This window comes from Ochlerotatus camptorhynchus, unplaced genomic scaffold (assembly GCF_037179485.1).
Source record: "Ochlerotatus camptorhynchus isolate MF236.1 unplaced genomic scaffold, CSIRO-AGI_Acam_v1.1 ptg000459l, whole genome shotgun sequence".
NCBI classification, from domain to species: Eukaryota; Metazoa; Arthropoda; class Insecta; order Diptera; family Culicidae; genus Ochlerotatus; species Ochlerotatus camptorhynchus.
In genome coordinates this window covers 32,736-49,509 of record NW_027040945.1, presented here as the reverse complement: position 1 = coordinate 49,509, position 16,774 = coordinate 32,736, and the positions used below count along the sequence as shown (strand labels likewise).

General features: G+C 37.2%; 1 protein-coding gene across 2 annotated transcripts in view; it reads right to left on the bottom strand.

The window, feature by feature from the left end:
- LOC135712160 (zinc finger protein 157-like) overlaps positions 1–872 on the bottom strand; it is a 78,811-nt gene extending 77,939 nt beyond the window's left edge. Inside the window, exon 1 of one of the 2 annotated variants that reach the window (XM_065235125.1) lies at positions 160–872. The gene's annotated coding sequence lies outside the window, so the exon portion shown is untranslated. The remainder of the gene's footprint in view (positions 1–159) is intronic. The other variant, XM_065235127.1, reaches the window with a different exon arrangement.
- Positions 873–16,774: the final 15,902 nt, after the last annotated feature.

The following is a 16,774-nucleotide window of genomic DNA, read 5'->3' as shown; positions in this document are numbered from 1 at the left end:
TTTCACCTTGTAAATTGCAACTTTTGAAAGTGGTGAGATTCGCAGAAACGAGCTTGATGTAATTAAAATAGATTTTAATAGTATAGAAGCAAACGCACTATCACATTCGCTGGATACGTTTGCAGTAAGTGCAAATTTCTTAAAGTGCACTCATCGTACCTTTCATTTTCGTTGAATTTCATCATTCGATCAAATCGATATGGCTGCTCCTTTCACTCATAAGGGCCCATTCCGTTTCTGGACAGGAAACACTTGAATATTTTTGTTAATTAACTAGAAAATCAACTTGCGTTGAACTGTAACTATAGCAAGTAGTGTCACTTCGAGATCTGTTTGATTCACGCTGAGCTACAAATCTAATATCACACATTAGTAGCAAATGTACTTGTACAAGCAAACACTGTTCACTGCGCTCATAGTTTTCATTTCATAGTATCGCTTCTCTCTGAACGTGTTTAGTATCCGTGTCGAGAATGTGCAAATTTGCCACTTATTCTCGTTACTGATGATACAACCGAATACTCTCACAATACTCGCTGCGATATACTTTTCGTTCTACTATGCTGTTCTGGATATATGGCCCCGTACGACATAAACTATTAATTGTTGGAATCTATCGGTTTTATAATTTTGGATTACTGATTACATAATTTTTCGATATTATATGTATAGAATGTAGTTGTTATTTAATGCAAACACACACCAACGAACTATAGCGATGTATAAGAGTAGTACAGGTACACCCAAAACTATTTATAAATCCACTTTAAGCATCATGCATTTCATAAACTCTCATATCACAGATGCATTGCAACGCAAGACCTGGCTAATAAAAACTTGGGTTGGTTTTTCAATTATTTTCCCTAAATAACGAACAACATAAAAACGCTTAGAACTGTTTTTCGACCGAATCGCGAAGAAAAACTGTAAACAAATAATATTGATGTATACTGGAGTCTTAATTTGCCATGCGCGTTGCAATAGAATACAGTATAGTAGAGAATGCTTCACGAGAGCATGGTGATTATCTGGCGAGCGGCGGCATGCCGTCAAATTCAGATCATGCTTGTGTTGAAATGTTTTCGATTCGTGCCTACTACTACTTGTAGTCACATACATCATCATCTTTTCCAGACTAAATAACTTCTCCAGTGCCACTAGTTAGTCTAGTAATCATACTTATACAGCGTTCTTTGATTATTTAATAGTACAGACATGGGTGATTGGATTTCATTAAATTCACACACAGATCTTATAGAATTCAACCATCTACACAAGGCATTCTTTTTAATAGATTAACTCTAACCCTTTAGTGCTTCATTTATTAAGCAACGTAGTATTTCATGATTCAACGCTACTAGAAAATCAACATTTTGAGGAAAAAATACAATCTGATCATTGTATTCGGTGGGCCATTATGCTTATGATGAAAACATTTCCATACACATAACATAATCATTCGCTTTAAAAAAAAACACTACTTTCCCGTGAATGGAACTTTTTCAGTAGTCTTGCACGTTTGTTAGAGCATACCTTTCCTTAGTTAAGCTCATATTCAACGGTATTTTCATTTTTTTTAAATTAATGTTTTGAATTTGAAATTTTTGCACAGATATACGCGCTTTTCGATATTTTGCGTATTCACAAGGTTGAAAACGTTTTTGGAGACGGAATTCCTCTAGAAAGTATTGAATATGATTCATAATGCATTTTCAGATGTAATCAAGGGCTGTTCATTAACTACGTTGAAAGTTTTTTCCCCCTCCCTCTGCGTATACAACGGTCCATACAAAAAAATTGGTATGGACCGTGGATATTTGCCAACCCCCCCTAAACGGTCTACGTAGTTTATGGACAGCCCCTCAGCAGTTTGTATTCGTAAAAACATTCCTATTATATATCTTTTGAATGTGCCTTAAAGCGAAGACAACAAATCAAGAAGACTGGCAACTTTGCCAGAATCCAAGCGACAGACACAGTGGCGCTGCGCTTGAATGAAGGTGGAAGCAACGCATAGAAAAATGAGCAAATACACAAACCCTTCTTCTGAGGATGTAATCTTTGCTATCAAATTCGTTCGAAGCATTTACATTTGAGCAGCAGATGACGCGATTGTACCTGTCTCACAGCGTTTGTATGAGAAAATGGAAGAGTTGCCAGTCTTCTTGATTTGTTGTCTTCGCTTAAAGCACAGAACAGATAGGTAACATGGGAATCAGAAACGGAGCCATTTAAATTTCAATTGGTAGTGACACCTAGCGGTGGAGAGAACGCTTTTTACACTCAAAATTTATTTACACTTATACCACTTTTTACCATTTATACCAAACATACCCAAGATTCATATATTGAAAGGTGTGTACACTTCTGTTGGTGCTTATGTATAGAGTGTCTTTAGGAAAGATGAGAAAATCTTATTTATTTTTTAGATTATATGATTGTTTTGAATTCTTCTTCTTCTTCTTCTTGTTCTTCTTCTTCTTCGAATTTAAACTTATTGCTTATTGCATATAAGCTTATTGCATGCTCTGAGCTTATGTCGTTTTCGTTTTTGCGGTGCAGCACTGGTGTAGTGTAAGCAGGAATAAGCACGAGTCTTTGACAGCTCAGATCACTTCCTACCCACAGATTTCATCAATGCTTCCTGCAAAAGCAAAGGGTAAGTAAAATGCTAATTGTGGAGTGAGACGATCACATAAAAGAAAAACTGTATTTATGATTGTTTTGCTAATTCTAGTACGATTATCATAATTCCGTACACTTTGATATTCAAAAACACAATTAGAATAAGACATATCCGAAGTTTAACGATAGGAAATATTATCATCAGCGGGTATTTATTTGCATCATGTTCCAATGTATTGTTCTGCAAACAATTAACACTCTAAGACTTCATTTAACCCCGTTGCGATAAAAGGGAAAGAAGTGCCGAAGCTGACATTCCCCCTAATTAAAAAATATCCAATCTTTCATTCATCCTGAATTCTCAAAACTATATTCAATACACATGCAGATCGCTCTACCTATAGGATTAGAAAATATCTTGGGTTGTGAGAGGATATGTCGAAGGAATGGCAGGGAAACTCTCTTTACTCCAATGGCATTTCTCATGGCCGTGTGCGTTTGTGTTAAAAAGCAAAACATCTTCCGTCTTTCATTTTTTATGCGTAAAAACCGTCGTCCAGAAAAAGTGAAATCATAATGCATTTCGTCGTAGAAAAAAATCGTTACATTCACGACGGATGACCCCATTGTTTAGGATTTATGAGAGGGAAAGCTAATACGAGCCTATCAGTCATGTAGCATATAGTAACATGCCGTCTCTTTTGTTCTTTCAGTCCTCCTGGTAGCAGTTAGGGAACATGCATAAATGACGTAGCATTTGAGGGGGAAGGTGGGGGTTTCAGAACTTGTGACCGGCCATGTATTGGATATAGCCAAATACGCTACGAGGGGGGGAGGAGGGGTCTAAAATTGATCAAAAATATGCTACGTCATTTATGGATGCTCCCTTAGTGGGACACTATACACTCGATATAGGCAACTCAGTGGCGCCTTGTTGCTAGTTTTCCCAGACTTTTCGATTCGCTGCGTGTGTAATAATATTTTTTGCATTCCTTTGCTTAACGCCTTTGATGTTTTGATCGAATAATTCAATGAAATAATTAAATAAATGTTGTCATGTTTCTTTTACATGTAACATTTGAATGCTCATCAGTACATAGTGGCTTTAGCATTTTTGAATCCAAGGTTAGTTGTGTACTAGGATTTAATATTTTTCTTTCAATCTGGCATTGCTGGTACTAGTATAATGGACAACAAGAATCGTACAGTACTATCCTAATATTTTGTTTGTGTGAATCAAATGAAAACTTTACCGTTTTATTAAAGTACGTTAAATTATTTTTTTACTAAAGATTGCTAGTATTGAAAAGCCAAACGCAACGGATTATAATTATATTATGCATGGACAGCTTATTTGACACATGATCTTTATTAGCATATTTGTATAGCTTTAGCTTATTAGTGGACATAAAACATTTGTTTCATGCTAAATTAATGGAACGCACCCTTATTACACTCAACAGAACAACGGCTCTCTAAACAAATCTTTACACTTTTAACATTGAAATCAGTGGTTATGTAAGGAAATTGGTTTAGTTTTGTTGCTATTGATTCGTGGAGCTTTGCTTATTTCTTAGACAAATATTGCATTTTTTTTAATGTGCTATGAAACTTTCAGAAATTTTGGTTGCAAAATAAGAAAGTTATTTAATTTTTTGAGTTTGTTGTTGAAGCAAAATAAACCGTTAAGAATTGTCTCCGAAAAAAGTGCACACACAATAACAGTTGTAACTTTTTAATCATCGTTTTCAGAGAAGATTATTGTGTAGATAGTGCAATTTTTTGACGATCTAGAAGGTTTTATACCAAATTACAATGGAGTGAACACACTTCTCTCAGAAAAAAACGTGCACACTATTCCAGGCCTCCACTGTTCGGTAAATTTTTGAACTACGGTTTGTTTAGTAAAAGTTTAAAAATCAGTGAAAAATTAAAAAAATAATAAATTTATTCGGAACATTGTATGTATATGTTCCGTATAAATTTATTATTTTTTACAGACTTCGTTTAGTTAACCCCATTTAATAATAAAAAATAAAAATAAAACTTGTCAATTTGACTGATTACTCACCTGTAACGGAAATTTGAATATTTTATCGACTTATTTAGATGTTCAAAAATTCAGTAAAATTCTACCGGTCTCATATATATAATCAGCGGTTGCAAGAAAATTAGTGGATCATTGATGCTTTTGATTTGGGTCTTACCTATTTTTGCAGGTGAATGAGATGTAATTCAAAATATTGTGCAGTTTCTTTCATGTTTTATAGTTTTATAATCTGTAACTTGAACAAAGAACATACCGAATTAATAAAACATAGTAAAATGTACTATTTTGCACTTGTAATGGGAATGTGTTATGGTCAAAATATAGGGGTGAAAATTATCTCAGAAATTCATAAAAATATAATTTGAAAAATATTTTCCATGAAAATTGAGAAAAGTTGCAAAGAAAAACCGAAAGAACCATTTTCTAAGTAATCAATTTTTTTCAATATTTTTTCGAAGGATAAGTGTGACAGTTTTTAACCCTAGTTGTCATCTAATTGGCCCTATTTTGAATTTCAGATTTTTTCATTCATTATATTATTTATTTCGCTACAATGTTAGAGCACAAAACTGGAGCATTAGTTTTAAAACTGACACACTTACCCTACTTGAAGATTTCTTATCTTTCACTGGTGAAAACTTCAGGATGGATTCTCTTATTTTTTTGTGTTAAGATCAAAAATCTAACTAATTGAAAATTTGAATATAAAACATTATTTTTACAATGCCACCCTCAAGGCAAAATTGCAAAGCAAGTGACGAATGTAAAAATCCGTAAACTTGTGGGCAAAGTTTCTAAAAAAAATCTGAGACTCCTCTTTGGCACAAACCTGCAGACAGATCTTTTGAACCATATCATTTTGTCCGCGTACGGACTTTAAACTTTTACGTTGCGTTTTCGTTGTTGTGTAGTTGAATTGAACAAATAATACACCAATTGTTTGACCATACCTTGACCGAACCTTATTATTATTATCATACAGAGTCTGAACAGTAAGTAGCATAGTTGTACATACATACATAGTTGTTACACAAACACATTTGCAATCACCTTAATTAAAAACGAGACATTTCACCAACATCCCATCAAATATGTTTTTAATTGGTTCAAACAAATTGTGATACTAATAGTAATTTAATGCAAAGCAATGTAATACCCTATTCACGTATTCCAACAAAACCGCTAGAATTGCGTCAATAATGATTATTTTTGCCAAGCATTGAAAAAAAGAAAATTTAATTTTTGCATGTTCAAACAATTAGAAGCGTACTGTAAGCAAAATGTTTTAACGGTAATTATACCAATTTATACAAGATTTGAAATCATCATGTGCACTGCGAAATGAAAATAGAAAGGAATACCAAAAATTACATGAAAAGCATGAGCTCAGTTTCAGATGAAACCGTTTGCTCTGAGTTACCTATCTGTTCTGTGCTTAAAGCCAAATTGTGGCACGCATCATTTGCATTGAAATTATATTTTTAGTAAGAAGAATCATTCTGTTCGATGATTACAAGTAACTTTTCGGTATATTATACTTACGATATCAGTTTCTTTATATTAATGCACCGGTCTATGATTTAAGCTAGTACCTCAAATTGTACATTTAATAGATTACAAGATTAAATAAGTAAAACGGTATTGATTTATATGTTATAAGTATTCACGCAGAAAAAAATATTTTAAACGTAATAATATTTGACGTAAAATCAATAAGAATTTCATTTTGTTTTGGCTGCAAAAAGAAATCATTATTGTTTCAACAATCCAGTATTTTTGTTCCACAAAACCCATGGATTGTTAAATCAAAAAGAAAATCTTTTCGAATTTACAAGAGCTTTCAAGGTTTTGCGCTATCTTGATGGTGGTTTCTGTGTTGCAATTATTTGACAACCGTCATAACATGTTATAACTGCTCAGTCTGGCCAGCGTTTAAAACGCTGTACGTTCATTGTTTGTCCTTATGTAAGACGGGAACAGAATCCATAAAACTTCCACATTTTGGGCTACCGTGCCCCTTACTTCACAAAGTAAACTACGACTAACGCGATGTTTTTACCAGCGTACAAATATTACACATCTTTTAAGTTATCTCGACCGAAATCTATTGCGTTTTAAAACGACTGCATCAAAACCACCAAACCACATAATCAAACGTGACCTGCCGTGACTACCGTAAGTCTTCATCCACGGCCCTCATGATCGTGTTAAGCACGACATTTATTTTTTTAACGAATCATGCTTCAACATGAAAAAAGATCATAATGCATTATTTGTAGGCACTTAACCGTAAAAACCGAGGAACATGCCTCAAGCGATCGAGGTCATCCCTCTGGAAAATGGGAAACTATGAAAATAAATCTAGATTACTCCCTCGAAGGAACGCATCCGCTCCCGTAAACAAAGCATGCGACCCCAATCCAGCACAAACGGCATCCCGCCAACGCATTCCAACACCACCATCAGATAGGAAATTTTTCCTCTATCTGATAGGGGTGCCATCACGCGCGGGCAAGCCACCAGACATACCACACCGACCATCAAACGTGCTGGCCACAAAAGCATACACGTCCCCTCGAAAATGCAATCCAGAAATGTACAAGAACAACTGGGACGTACTCACCAAATAAATATATCCGGGAGCGTGTTCCCGATATTTCCACACATATTTTCCTCTAGTAATTTCAAAAAACCTCTTCCAGCCATTCCAACCACACAATAACTAAATATCACTTTTATTTTTCAAATCACTCTGTGTACAAAAGCAATGTACATCACAAAAATCTAACAATATATTAGCATCACACCGGCAACAAAGGGAAGCGAGAGCACACCAGGAACCTTAGCAACAGAGGGAAAACAACATCACCATTCCAAATCAAATTATCGCGCCTGGAACACAAAACTAATCAAATGCGAGCACCAAAAAACCCCACGCCAGCACAAAGCTGTACCGTTGGTTTCATAAATTGATTTGCATTTGCTTCGCCAGGTACACACCCTTTCTTAAAAACACCTTGCCGTGTGCAAAGCCGTGCTGTCACCTATGTGTCAGTAGACGGAATTAATTTAATAGGAATTGACTAGGTCGACTTTTATTATTCTTACACTGTAAATGCAGCACAGCAAGTAACCATGAATCACGAATGAATGATATTGGTCTTGGGAAACCCCATCGGGATCCGTTTACGGAATCCGTCTACGGAATCTCCATCGGGACCCGTATTCGGTTTCACCATTAGAATCCGTCTAGGGAATCTCCATCGGGATCCGTCTACGGAATCCTGGTCGGAATCCATCGACGAAATCCCCATCGGAATCCGTTTACGGAATCCCCATTGGGATCCGTTTAAAGATTCCCCATCGGGACCCATATTCGGTTTCCTCATCGGGATCCGTTTACGGAATCCCCATTGGGATCCGTCTATGGATTCCTCATCAGGATCCGTTTACGGAATTCCCATCGGGATCCGTCTACGGAATCCCCATCGGGATCCGTCTACGGAATCCCCATCGGGATCCGTCTACGGGATTTCCATCGGGACCCGTATTTGGTTTGCGATTTTGTCAATTTGATTTTTTTTTATAATGCATTTATTTTTCCAGGCTCATTTGCTGTAGCTTTGTGGAGCCGATATTCATTGTTTAAACCACAAAATTACTTAAAACTATCGTTAGTAATGCGGGGTAACAAATTGTAACAATTGGATGGCAGGATAGGGATTGAGAACACAAGGTTTGGAGAGCAATGTGCGACATACTGATGAAAAAATTAAAGGGTTGTGTCCTAGACACGACCGCAGTATGACGTAGAACTACGTCAAATTGATATATGTCATGCATTTTCGACTTTTATACTTTATCTTAAATTTTTCAAGTATTTCAATGTTTCCGTTATGGTTCAAAACTCGCGACAATTCATGTTAGCACCACCGTTCATCATAATGTATTTAAATTTAATGTAATGGTTAAGAATTGACAGAATTTTCCCTACATAACTACATAGGGTTGATCAATGTCGATCTATTTTGCTGTGATCAATGTCGATCTATTTCGCTGTGATCAATGTGCACTAAATTTGACATCGACTACAATAGGAACTGACACTATTTCGTCACACATTTTTTGTTGATTTGCACCTCAGTATAATACCTCCATGCATGTTGTGGGATAAAACAATTTAAAAGTTTTGAATTAGGTATCTGAAGCAGAGAAAAGAGTGAAGGTTGCATTTTATGATAAAGCAACAGGCAGCTGTTTTCCCTATAGATACTATATATTCCATAGATAAGCGGAGGCACAAAAAGATGTTTTGGCAACAATGAAAAATAAATGATCTTACTGGCATCTGTGGAAAAAATTCATGCTATCATCTCTTCGTTGTGCAGTTTTGTTTTGTTTCGTGCGCAAAAGTTCAAAATGAAGTGCAAAGCAAATCTTTGCAACAATGAATCGAGGAATAGTTTACTTTATCGACTTTATCTGTCCTTCTTCCGTTGTCTGCGAAATAAATCGGAATGTGGAGAGTGGAAAGCGTTTTGTGCTGATAATATTACAATACTTCTCCCTCAAACAACACCCTGATGACGTCATGCTCGTTTGGCTAAACTTACACACAGTTCGTATGGTTACATTATACTTTGCCTCCGCTTATCTATGGAATCTATTGGCGTCTTGCAGTGAAACTTTTCCAAGCTTTCGCCTCCTACATTTCGAAGTGAGAACTACTAGAAAGAGGATAGTTTCCAAATTTTCCAAGTAAAACAGACGCTTTTTGCGGCAAAACGGTCCATAAAGAAAAACTAATAATTTCCCATGAAAACTTTTGCTTGAATCGTGTAAGAAAACGTGTTTGAAAACTAATTGTTATTATTTCGGTATGGATCGGAGAGGTTTTCATGGAAAATAATGCATAACAAGTTTGCACCCACAGCGAGAGGTTACCTCCTGCGCAGCTGCATTTTTCGGAAAATGGTGAATATGTGCGATTTCCACTAGGATGAAAGTGGAAATTAAGTTAATTTACTTAGGAAAGGTTGTATCATGCTGGTGGTAATGGAGAATTGGTTGTATAGGACGCCAATATTCAATAAATGTTCATTTTGGCCTTTTCTAAGCAAACATATTGATACTCACAATTTTCGACGGAAAACGCACCGGAACTTGATTTACTCAACACGCACCATACTATAAAATGGTGCTAGATGGTCTTTAATGTGATAACATGATGACAAATCATCTTTATTTTGAGTAATTGAGCAATTTACTTCTGTTTACCATCATATTTACGATGCAGCATTGATGCAGCCGCGAAATGAAATTAATATATCTTATGAAAGTTCAACTGGAAAAGTCAAAGATGCACATCAGTCTGATCGTAAAAACGTTTTCTTCTTCAATTCGAATGTTATATTGGAAGGATTTTACACATGCTTGATGAAAATTATGATTTAATGCTAATTTTCACGAATTTTATATGCAGTCTGTCAACATTATCATCATCTTGCAGTGGCGACATCTGCGTTGAGCTTTTACGCCAATTTTCCAATAGTATCTATAGTTTTCCCTACACGGTAACCGCGAAATACCCAATAATGACTACAAAGTAAGCATTTTCGAGGGAGACTGGGACTACCCATTAAATGAGTAAAAATATTACCCATTTATAAGTATTTGTTACTCAAAAATGAATACTTACTACTTGTTTTTGTAGTTGTAATTACTCATAAATGGGTAAAATTTTACTCATTTAATGGGTAGTCCCAGTTTCCCTCGAAAATGCTTACTTTGTAGTCATTATTGGGTATTTTGCGGTTACCGTGTATCAGAAGACGGTACTTTCAATATTGAACAAAATGTTGGTTCACACTGAAACAAGGATCATAGTTAGAAATACTATTTTGCAGAAAACACTTATTATCAATATAACCGCGCTTATTACTGTTAAATCTACTATAAATTCAGTATAGTTGACTACGAATGTAAAACAATTTACTATGATTCTGACGAAACTACTATGCTTGCTCAAAATGCATAGTAATTTTGATAGAAATAATAGTAAAATTAAATGAAATTGTTTTCTGCACAAATCTATTGGTGAGGGTATTTAATTTAAACCAGCAATATAGTATTTTTGCCAATGGATTTTGTATCAGTGCATATGTCAGCGAAGTAGGGGAGGAAGGGGTATAACGATCATACGGGGTTAAAGCACCGACATGCCACAGGAGCATTTCTTTTGTCCACAATTCGAATTGTCAAACGAGCGATTCGAACTTTCAAACGAGCGATCAGATCTGTCAAACGAGGTGAGACGCAAGCCAAGGCAATATAAATTATATGTGGGTTCGTGTTCGTGCTCATGGTATGACGCGATCGGATGAGTAGATGTCGGTAGTGTTTAACGTATTTTAAATATGGCGTCTTGGGCACGAATTTGAAAGTAGCTTGTCGGTTCGTCGGTTGTTACCTATTTGTTCTCCATAACATAAAATTATCATGCATCATCATTATGTACTTAACAGCGTGTTCGTAGAATGATGCAAAATAGAATACTGTGACTTTTCTCAAATCAAACGTTTGGTTTCCAATAAGTAGGAGCTTAGTATAACATCAATTGAAAATTAAGGGGATTCAGTTATTGATTTTCAAAGTCAGAGCAACAGCTCGTATACAGTTTCTCCACCTGTTCAATGTTTTGATAGTAAGCTTCATAGTTAAGGTACACCGGGGCAAGTTGAAACGGTACATGTATCTCTTAGCGGAAGTGAATATTCACTGTAATTATTTTTGAGAGGGGGGGGCGACCCCGGCGTAGTGGTTAACATCCATACCTCTCACGCCAAAGTCACGAGTTCAAATCTCACCCCCGGACAAGTCACGAATGACCCAAGAGTGTTAAAGTGACTATAATTAAAAAAAAAAAAAAAAAAAAAAAAATTGAGAGGAATAGTGTGTTACCGCAAACTACTATATTAGAAATAATCTCAGTGATTATTCACTTCCGCTAACAGATACATCTACCGTATCAAGTTCCCCACGCACTTCTTTTTCTGTGATGCACGGTATATGCATTTAAGTTAACATCCGAAAAACTATAAATGTTACCCCGTTTTACGGTACCTGATATATTTTATTTATAAACAGAATATCATCGACCTAGGTGAACAATTTTTGTCAGGGCAAGCGGGTGGAGTTCATGTCTTTTTTCAGGTTGCCATTATGGGGGTAAGAGTGGGGGTGTTTTTTGTGTACATAATTTCCGTCGTTCATACTAGTTACCGTCTCTCCTTCGACATCGTTGTCAAGGTGATCGATCCCCTGCGTAGACAATTGACCATACAAAAAAATTTAAAGTGGTATGGGATAATTGCCAACAGCCTCTAGGGAATCTTTAAATCTGTGTGGATTAGCTAGTGCTAGTGTACTAGCCAATTAGCACATGCTGGTAGACGCTGATGCACTGCTTACATGATGATGGATGGCTAGACACAGTGCTAGTACACTATCCGCATATATGTGAACCGCTGACCTGCTTGCTGCAGAACCTAGTGCCACGCTGTCCGAAGCGGTAATTAGCAGAGGCAGGAAAGCAGCGCTGTTTTATATCTTTTTAGGTTCAAGCAGAATGATGTGCAACCAAGTGGTACTCGTTTATGATGACTGGGTTTGGGGAAAACGTTTATTTTATGAAAACAGTGTGTTACGTATACGTTTGTTGGAAGCGAATCATTTCGAGTTCGTAATCGAAATATTTCACGCGTAAACACAAGTGAGAGAAGAACAGGGCTGTCATGACACACACCCGCTGAAAAACGTCGCACATACTAGGAATTTGCTTGGTGGATGAAATTCCTCACGCACATCAACAGCAGGAAGATTTCCGGTCAGCAGAAGGTAATTTTTCGTCGGTGAGCGCAGTTAACAAAAAACCAAATTGGCTGGTTGAAAGAAGCGCGTGGCGTTAAATTGTTCGGAAGAGAAGTGCGGTTTCTCGATTCTCTACGACGGGAGTGCGATTGCCAATCCGTGACATTTTGCACGATGAGAAGAATTCCACCTGAACGACGTCAGTGTGGTTGTCCAGCAACGTTCGTCCGGCACGGCGAGAACGCATCCCGGGAGGAAAGTTGCAACAAATCAGAAAAGTTAATACGCGTATTTACTGCGATTTCCAACAACGCTCAAAACATGCTTATTACTTCACAGCAAACAATCCGGCGATCTGCGATCTGCTAGTTACCGTTCAGACGTAGCACTAACACAGCAACTGCTCAGTGGCTGCTGTCTTCAAATTATAAGGTAACGAAAACCATTCAGTAATTCGCCTTTCGACTAACGTGTTTTCCTGTTGAATAGAGCCAATTGCTGACGCAGAGAAGCGAGGACCAGACCGGATTCAGAGCGAAAGAGGCCCTCCACGGAGATAAGAAATAACTCGAGGAAAATGCCTTCAGACAAGTAAACTAGCCCACTTTTCTAGGGTTCTTTTTTCTACCTTGGCTTGAACAAAGCACCAATACCAGGCGAGTGCTTTCAGGGTCTTAGTCCCGCGACGGTGGCGTGTCGTGCGAGACCCACTTTGGAGCTGTGTTTTGCGGATCGCGTGGGAAAAGCGTCTACAGGGTGTTAGTCCCGCGACAGTGGCGTGTCGTGCGAGACCCAATTGGAGCTGATTTGTGGATTGTGCCACTGGGTCTTAGTCCCGCGACGTTGGCGTGTCGTGCGAGACCCACGTCGGAGGGGCGATAGGCCATCATCGGAGTCGTCGAGAATGGATCAAGGCAAGAGAACGGCGCGGTGCTGTGTGTCATGTGTACGGCAACGAAGATGGGGCCCCGCACCGAGAAGAAGAAGATATGTATGTGAGTAATATCGATAAGCTACACGGACAGAAAATTGTTTGCATTGAACCAAAAAAAAACTTTATTTGTATTTACACAAACAATTCCGGTTGAAATTATATTGCATTTTATTGTTTCGATAATATTTATTCAAATAAATTCAAAATAAGATTCTTTTTGTTTTCATAAGCCACTCTTCAACTGAAACTATTGTAAAAATAACAATATTCTTTTATCAAGCCACCAATAGTTAATTTTAATTTAACATTTATTTGTTGTGTCAATTCCCCGGGCCATGAATGCAAAAATAACTACCTACCATTCCCTCGTGAAAACCCGGTCAAAAATGTAAACAATAACAAAAAATTTCTCGTTTGATTCAGCTCTAGAGGTAAGTAAGTATGCTGCTGTTGCAAAATAAATATAAACAGTTTTTCTTTTTTTCCTTGATTTTTTCCGTCGATCTTATTTTCAGTACTGAGTACCAATGCTCCCAACGCCAGGAAGGCCGCTCCCGCATCTGGATCCTACCTATCGACCCATCAACTCATAAATCGGAGAGATTTTATGCCTCAGAAAGTTTTTTTTTAATTTAATTGTAATTCTGTTGGTAACAAATAGAAAACAAAACATAAAAACAATAGCAAATTATTAAAAATTGAATCAATAAACATATTTTTATTTCTACTGCGTATAATTTTAGGCTTAATAAAATAAATATGATTGAATCAACAAGAAATCTCTTTTAAAAACAAACATATTTTTTGTTGACCCAGCTGCCAAAACTATAAAAGCTCTTGCAAATTCGAAAAGATTTTCTTTTTGATTTAACAATCCATGGGTTTTTAAAAACAAAGATACTGGATTGTTGAAATAATAATGATTTCATTTTGCAGCCAAAACAAAATGAAATTCTTATTAAATTTACGTCAAATATTATTACGTTTAAAATATTTTTTTCTGCGTGTAGGAAATTAGTAGAGAAAAAGGAAGAAGGATAGGGAGAGGAAGGTGGCAGGAAGCGTGAATTAGGAGAAGGAATGTGGGAGATTGGGTGCGAATAAAACAATGCTAAACTAACATTCGGTCCCATTTTGTTTTGTTGGTGCACTTGCCCATTAGTGTTCTGTTTTGTGTGTCCTATGGTAGCTCAGCTCTGCCGACTGAGGAAACCTGCAACAAGTAATAAAATTATAATTTGCTCATTTTTCAAAAGTTTTTTGATTAAAAATTGAAAAATTATTTTTTAAGTAATATCCTATCGATTGGTGTATTTTAATTTTAATTTCATCTATAAATGACAAAGTTACAAGTGTTCAAAACCTAACACTATTTCACCACACATATTTTTTTGATTTGCACCCTAGTATAGTCGACAAAGCCAAACATGGGGGTACACCGATGTGCAGCTAACAACTTGGGAGAACACAAGATGACACTTACTACTAAATCCTCAGATCACATAAATTAAATTCAAATAGTCGAGATCTCGGCTAGCCAAGACATCTCTAACGGGTATCGCGGGTTGTTCTTCTCGGGCCCTGAGGGATGTGGATAACTCAGATCTGGCAATACGGTGTAGGGTACATGACCCAACAACATGCTCGATATCGTGATAACCACTGCCACACGCACACCCAATTCGATATAAGTGCGAGTATAACGAACAACACCTTGACATAACGCGTATAATGTCGCGCATAATGTCCAACCCTTTGAACAATGGTTTTTTCGACACCTGTGGGAGAATATAATGTAACCACCCAAGTAACCAAAAGTTCTGATAAAAGGCTATTTGAGGCTTAAGCAGCTTGGTTGAAGGTGGTCTATAGAATTCTAAGCAGCCTCATTTTTAAGTCGTTATAAGAACTTGAAAGTTCCGGTACCATAATTGAAGAGCATTCTAAGCAGCTTCTGGCGGAACTTGAACAGAACTTTTAGAAAATAAATTTAAAAAGGTTTTTGTCCTCTACACCAATTCTATTTTTAATTCGCACTTTCATTAAAGTTATTTCTAAAAGCAGGTTTTAATGTGTATTGATTTATCAGCATTAGTAGTACAATTGGAGCTGTTTGAAGAATTAAACCAAGTCCTTCTGCGTGAGAGCCCCAGCACTGACTTGAATACGAAACACAACACCTTGATGAATTTTAAATTGGTGTTTGCCCGCATGGTATTCCAACACACTTGTGGCGCAGTGGTTAGCAATCGTAGATCGCATTCCGAATACACGGGTTCGAATCCAGGAAATTACTCTTTTTTATGCTTGGATAAAATGTTGATGCACTGCATAAATATAAGAATTATGATTTATTTGGGCCACTGATCATTTCATATTTACGTCCATTAAATTTTGTTACTAATAAAGACTTGTGCGGATTGCTTCATGTGGCTTGAAAGTTCTGTCGGAACTTATTTGAACTTTTTGGAACTTGCAACTTCTGTCAGAACATTATTCGAACTTTATGGAACTTGAAAGTTCTGGCGGAACTTTATTTGAACTTTATGGAACTTGAAAGTTCTGTCGGGACTTTGTTCGAACTTTATGGAACTTGAAAGTTCTGTCGGACCTTTATTTGAACTTTATGAGACTTGAAGGTTCGGTCGGAACTTTATTTGAACTTTATGGAACTTGGAAGTGATTTTATTCGTTGAATGCGGAACTTTTGGTTACTTGGGCATCTTCCCAAATCACCATCATTCCATTTTTGTTGCCAACTGATGAGGACTTGCTTTTTTTTTCCTTTGGTTTGTTTCCGCCGATCTTGTTTTCCGTGCTGAGCACCAATTCTACCGACGCGAGGGAGGCAGCTCCCACATTTGGGGACCCACCTATCTATCGACCCATCAATTCATGAACCGGGGACCAACGGCTTTACTTCTCTTCCGAAGGAAGGCGTGATCAGAGATGTTATGCCTCAGAACATCCCGGCGGCGCCGACTGGGATTGAACCCAGGCCTGCTGGGGTGAGAGGTAATCACGCTTACCACTACACTACTGGCGCCGTTGAGGACTTGCTGACGAGAAATGGAGAAAAATTCGTTGAAGGCAATTTGTCGCTCAAAAATAACGCCTTCCGCTATGGAACATGGCGCTATGCCCACCTTACCCAACGAGTCCGCTTTCTCATTACCCAGAATTGAGTAATGAGATGGAACCCAAGCTAAGGTAATAGTATAGAAGCAGTTGGATAAAGCACTCAGTTTAGATCGTATTTCAGACAGGAAATACGAGGAGTGCTTCATCGGCCTCAT